At 48.5% G+C, this 6,385-nt stretch overlaps 1 long non-coding RNA gene across 1 annotated transcript; it reads left to right on the forward strand.

The window, feature by feature from the left end:
* The first annotated feature begins 67 nt into the window (after positions 1-67).
* On the forward strand, positions 68-2,241 carry LOC105477076 (uncharacterized). The gene is made up of 3 exons (XR_984453.3): positions 68-155; positions 679-772; positions 1,517-2,241. It is a non-coding gene; the product is annotated as an uncharacterized lncRNA (long non-coding RNA).
* The last annotated feature ends 4,144 nt before the right edge of the window (positions 2,242-6,385 follow it).

Raw genomic sequence — 6,385 nt, forward strand, 5'->3', positions numbered from 1 at the left:
TTCCCACCATCCCAGACTCCCCAACACCCAAAGGCGCGGCGCCGCGAGCAGGACCAAGTAAGAAATACAGCACAACGCGCCTGAAACGCGGAAGTGGCCCGGAGACAACATGGCGGCGCAGGCGTCAAGTACCCTAACCTCGAGCCGGCGGCCAGGTACGGTGGCCTGTGGGGGACGCCACATTAAAAGAACAGAGACGCTCATCCTGCGCCTGGAAGAGCGAAGTGGGGGCCGGTGAAGCGACCTTGAGCGCAAATATGAGTGGGCGCGGAGACCTAACAGCAAGGACCGCAGCGGGAGGCCGCCCCTTGCTGGCCAGAATCGGAATGAAGAGACACGAACAATGCTGTTCATTCTGGCCGTCCCGAGTAGCTGGGACTATAGGCGTGCGCCCACCATGCCAGGCTAATTTAAAAAAAAAAATTTGTGGAGACGGGGGTCGCACTATGTTGCCCAGGCTGCTCTTGAACTCCTGGCCTCATGTGATCCTCCCATCGTGGCCTCCCAAAGGCCTAAGCCACCGCACCTGGCCATTCAACTATTATTTTAGGCCACACACTTCTGGATAATAGAGCATGTATTAGTCTACTATTGCCACAATAAAGAGGTGTAACAAAATGCCTCCCAAACTCAGAGGCCTAACCCAACAATCGTTTATTCTCTCTCATGCATCTGCAGGTCACTGATGTGGGCTGAGTTCAGCTGGACGTGTCCTCAAGCTGAAGACTGGTCCCTGTCTTCTCCATGTCTCTCACCTTCCTTGGACCAGTGGGTCAGTCAGGGCGTGTTCTTCTCATGGTGATTGTTCACAGAAAAAGCGGTCTTGATCCAGACCCCAAGAGAGGGCTCCTGAATTATACGCAGGAAGGAATTCAAGACAAGTTGCAGGGTGCAGTGAGAGTTTATTGAAAGCTCCTCCATTAGAGTAGGGTATCCTTAGGAAGCAAGCAAAGGAATGCCCCATCTTTGTTTTAACTTTTTCTTTCCTTCTTTTTTTTTTTTTTTTTTTTTTTTTTTTTTTTTTTTTTTTAGAGGGACTCTTGCTCTTTTGCCCAGGCTGGAGTGCAGTGGTGCAATCTCGGTTTGCAACCTCTGCCTCCTGGGTTCAAGTGATTCTCCTGCCTCAGCCTCCTGAGTAGCTGGGATTACAGGCGCCTGCCACCATGCCCGGCGAATTTTTGTAGTTTTAGTAGAGACAGGGCTTCGCCATGTTGGCCAGGCTGGTCTCAAACTCCTGACCCCAGGTGATCCACCCGCCTCGGCCTCCCAAACTGCTGGGCCACTGCGCCCCACCTGTTTTAACTTTTTCTTATATAGGGGTTTTGTCTATGTAAAGGCTGTACCTATGTGCATGTGGGCTGACAGCATGACAAAATTTATTATTTTGTTGATGTAAAGAAAACTGTCTTTGACATTTTAGTGTGTAAGTAAGCATAACTATAATTATCTTGAAAGCATATATTGCGAGTATTGGGACATCTGGTCGTTCTGTTGTTACAGGATTGTGTCCTTGCAGGTATCTTTAGGCTGTTTTCTCGACTGTAAACATCTTATGACCATGGGTCATGACTGGCAAGGAATGTGCCTTAGTCTCAAGATGGAGCTGAACTGAAAATGGTGTCACTCTGGCCTTCCCAGGCCCCAGCTTCCCTAATAATGGCAGAAGCAAAAACACAAGTTCAACTGCACAAACACATTGTAAACCTTTGCTTGCATCAGACCTGCCAATATCCTATGGTCAAAGTAAATGCACATGGCTAAGCCCAGCAGAAATGAAGCAGGGAAGTATATTCCTTCTGTATGGGAGAGGGGAGTGTGAAAAGAAAATATTTTGGACCCCGAAAATATTTTCCTTTTTATGAAGGAAAACTCAAGCTGGAAACTGCTTAAGGCAAACCTGCCTCTCATTCTATTCGAAGTTATCCCTCTGCTCACTGAGATATATGCACATCTTACTTGCCTGCTTTGGAAACGGTAATCAGAAACTGAAAAGAATGCAACCGTTTGTGTCTCACTTATCTGTGACCTGGAATACCCCTCCGTGCTTCGAGTCTTCCTGCCTTTGCTTCAAATTGTCCTGCCTTTCCAGACCTAACCAATGTAATTCTTCTATTGATTGATGTCTCATGTCTCCCTAAAATGTATAAAAGCAAGCTATGCCCCACCACCTTGGACACATGTCATCAGGACTTCCTGAGGCTGTGTCATGGATGCACCCTTACCCTTGGCAAAATAAACTTTCTAAATTAACTGAGACCTGTCTCTGATTTTCTGGGTTCACAGGAGCATGTCTGATTACTTTATATAATAATCTAACACAAAGCACATGGTTAGACCACGAATTAATTCCATAGGTATGAGCTCCCTGTCACACTTTCTTTACTAAAAATGTGTCCCAGGGTGAGAGATGCTGCATACCGTAAAGACACATGCAGCATTCTGTAAGTCCATAGATGTGGGTGCTGCAGGCAGAAAAAGCACATCCCTATGTGGACAGAGTCTATACCTGGGAGGCATATTGCTGCCTCCTCCAAGAGTCTGATGTAATTTACTTGCCGTCAAGTGGCCAGCTGGTCCCCCTAAAGAATCGTGTCCTGGCTGGATGCGGTGGCTCACGCCTATAATCCCAGCACTTTGGGAGGCTGAGGCGGGAGGATCACAAGGTCAGGAGTTAGAGACCAGCCTGGCCAATATGGTGAAACCCCGTCTCTACTAAAAGTACAAAAATTAGCCAGGTGTGGTGGTGGCCGCCTGTAGTCCCAGCTACTCGGGAGGCTGAGACAGGAGAATTGATTGAACCAGGGAGGCAGAGGTTGCAGTGAGCCAAGATTGCACCACTGCACTCCAGCCTGGGCGACAGAGTGAGACTCTGTCTCAAAAAAAGAAAAAAGAAAAAAAAAAAAGAATCGTGGCCTATCAGGTTCTCAAACTTGGCTTCTGCTGTTGGCAGGCTGGGCACCTAACAGTGACAGTGGCCAGCCAGATCAGCCAGGATGAAGGGCAGTTCATGAGGCTGAACACATGCATACCCTCTATCCTGTTACTATAGCCACTTCGCATATGGGCTCTTTGAGCAAGAACTGAGATGTTTTGGGAGGAAAAGTCCAACATCCACAGATGACAGAGACTTCCTCCACACCGAATGCCTTCTGATGGATGTTTGCAGAGGACAAGAAATCTTCACATTCAGTGCCCATTCAAAAAGGTCTATCCACATCCCCACCAGACCTCCTGTACCTAATCTTTAATCTTGTTCTTTCTTAGTCCCTGATCAACTGGCCAACCCTCGAGCCAGTGTCCATCAGTCCTTTTTTTTTTTTTTGAGATGGAGTTTTGCTCTTGCTGTGTAGGCTGGAGTGCAATGGTGCAATCTTGGCTCACTGCAACCTCCGCCTTCCAGGTTCAAGCGATTCTTGTGCCTCAGCCTCCTGAGTAGCTGAGATTACAGGTATGTCCCACTGTGCCTAGCTAATTTTTGTATTATTAGTAGAGGCGGGGTTTCTCCTTGTTGGTCAGGCTGGTCTCGAACTTCCAACCTCAGGTGATCCACTCGCCTAGGCCTCCCAAAGTGCTGGGATTACAGGCGTGAGCCACCATTCCCGGCCTGGTCCTTCAGGCCATCCCTACTTAGCTGAGAAGTGGAAAACCAGGCACAGTGCTCAGAGTTCCACCATCTGAGATGACTTCCCTTCACCACTGTCTTTTTTTTTTTGAGATGGAGTCTCCCTCTTGTCGCCCAGGCTGGAGTGCAGTGGTGTGATCTTGGCTCACTACAACCTCTGCCTCCCATGTTCAAGTGATTCTCCTGCCTCAGCCTCCTGAGTAGCTGGGATTACAGGCACCTGCCACCACGCCCAACTAATTTTTGTACTTTTAGTAGAGATGGGGTTTCACCATGTTGGCCAGGCTGGTCTCGAACTCCTGACCTCAGGTGATCCGCCCGCCTCAGCCTCCCAAAATGCTGGGGTTACAGGTGTGAGCCACCTCGCCCAGCTTCACCACTGTCTTTTTAGGGCTTCTTCCAAGTGAGGCTAGAGTAGACTGGTTGTTCATGTCTGGCACGTGCCAGAATATTATGCAGATGTCAACACTAGGCCCATTTTTCCATCCTGCACTAACTGGACATAGAGAAATCCTATGAGTTTATAGGTGTGGGCTGAGGCAGAGGTGGGAATTTAAATGACCCTCTTGTACAGCCTGCTTGTACAGTTCTACATACACTTTTTATTTCACAACGGAATGTTGCTGTGTAAATTCAATTTTTATTTTTTTGTTTTTTAGACAGAATTTCACTTTGTCACCAAGGCTGGAATACAGTGGCCTGATCTTGGCTTACTGGAACTTCCACCTCCTGGGTTCAAGCAACTCTCCTGCCTCAGCTTCCTGAGTAGCTAGATTATAGGAGCACGCCACCACACCCAGCTAATTTTTGTATTTTTAATAGAGACGGGATGTTGCCATGTTGCCCAGGCTGGTCTTGAACTCCTGGCCTCAAGTGATCTGCCTGCCTCAGCCACCCAAAGTGCTGGGACTACAGATGTGAGCCACCATGCCCGGCCAGTAAATTCAGTTTTAATGTTCAGATGAAACTAAATTCATGAAGGGCAGTTCAGATGAATCTCTTGGTGCCACCTGGCAGGAGCGGCAGCCCTCAAGTGAGGATGCAGCCAGCCTGCAATGAGGAGCTAGGGGAATAAGGACCCCAACCTCACATCCCACTTCTGTTCTTCCACAAGTGTTCCCCATTGGCTGCAGCTGATCAGGAGTCAGAGAACGAGGGAGCCCATCAATGTGGTTCACATGAGTCAGCCTCTGGGGCAGAGCAGGATGAAGTGGAGAAATTCATCTGGACAGGCTACTGTGGGCAGCCTCTAAGATAGTACCCAGTGAGCTGCACCCCTGGTATTCACCTCCAGGGCTGGTCTGTGTAACCAGTAGAATATGGCAGAGACAATGACATTTCACCTAACAAGCCAGGTTAGAAAAGGCACTGAAACCTCAGTTTTGGTCACTGCAGTGGGGAGCTTTTCATGGCCCATGACTCCCACCTGCTGGCATCCATGCCCATGTGTAATACCCTTCCTTCGAGTGTATGCTGGACCAAGTGACTTGATCCTAATTAATCAAATATGGCAAAAGTATTGGGATATATCCCTTGTGAGATCAGGCAACTAAAGGTTCTAAATTCCATCTTGGTTGCTGGCTTTAGCCAAGCAAGAGGCCTGTGTGGAAAGAATTGAGGGAGACCTTTGGCCAACACCCACCTGAGTGCGTGTGGAAGGGGATCCACCCCAGGTGAGACTTAAGAATCTCAAGTTAAGCTGACTGTAGCCTTTGGAGAGACTCAGCTCCGAGTCCTCAGCTAAACCGTGCCCAGATTCCTAGTCCACAGAAATGTGAGATAACAAATGCCATTTGATGCTTTGGGGTAATGTATTATAAAACAAAGGTAACTAATATTCTCTCTCTCTCTGATCACCTGCTTTAGGTGAAGTCAGCGGCTGTGTCATTAGCAGCTCTACGGGGAGCCCACCTGGCAAGGAACTGAGGTTTTCTGACCACAGCTTGTGACTGAGCCTGGAGGCAGATCCCACCCACCCAAGCCTTCAGATGACTGCAGACCCTGCCCTCAGCATGATTCATGAGAGACCTGAGCCAGGATCTCCAGCTAACCCACTACCTTATTCCTGACCATCAGACACTGTGCAAGGTAGGGCCTGGCGTGGTGGCTCAGGCCTGTAATCCGAGCATTTTGGGAGGCCGAGGTGGACAGATCACTTGAGGTCTGGAGTTCGAGACCAGCCCGGCCAACATGGTGAAACCTCGTGTCTACTCAAAATACAAAAATTAGCCAGGTGTAGCGGTACACACCTGTAATCCCAGCTTCTCGGGAGGCTGAGACAGGAGAATCTCTTGAATCTGGTAGGTGGAGGTTGCAGTGAGCTGAGATTGCACCACTGCACACTCCAGCCTGGGTGACAGAACTGAGACTGTCTCAAAAGAAACTGCTAAGGTAATAAATGTTTGGGGTTTTAAGCTGCTAAGGTGTGGGATAATTTGCTTTGCAGCAATTGATACTAATTCATGAGCCAACAGAAAACATTCAGCAAAGAGGAAAAGAGAGAAGTTCATAAAATTAGGTGAAATATTCCTTAGGAATAGTATTTGGTACTTTTTTTTTTTTTTTCTGAGATGGAGTCTCACTCTGTTACCCAGACTGGAGTGCAGTGGCACGATCTCGGCTCACTGCAACCTCCGCCTCCCGAGTTCAAGTGATTGTCTTGTCTCAGCCTCCTGAGTAACTGGGATTACTGGCGCGTGCCACCACGCCTGGCTAATTTTTGTATTTTCAGTAGACACGGGGTTTCACCACGTTGGCCAGACT

This window comes from Macaca nemestrina, chromosome 19, assembly GCF_043159975.1.
Source record: "Macaca nemestrina isolate mMacNem1 chromosome 19, mMacNem.hap1, whole genome shotgun sequence".
Lineage (NCBI taxonomy): Eukaryota > Metazoa > Chordata > Mammalia > Primates > Cercopithecidae > Macaca > Macaca nemestrina.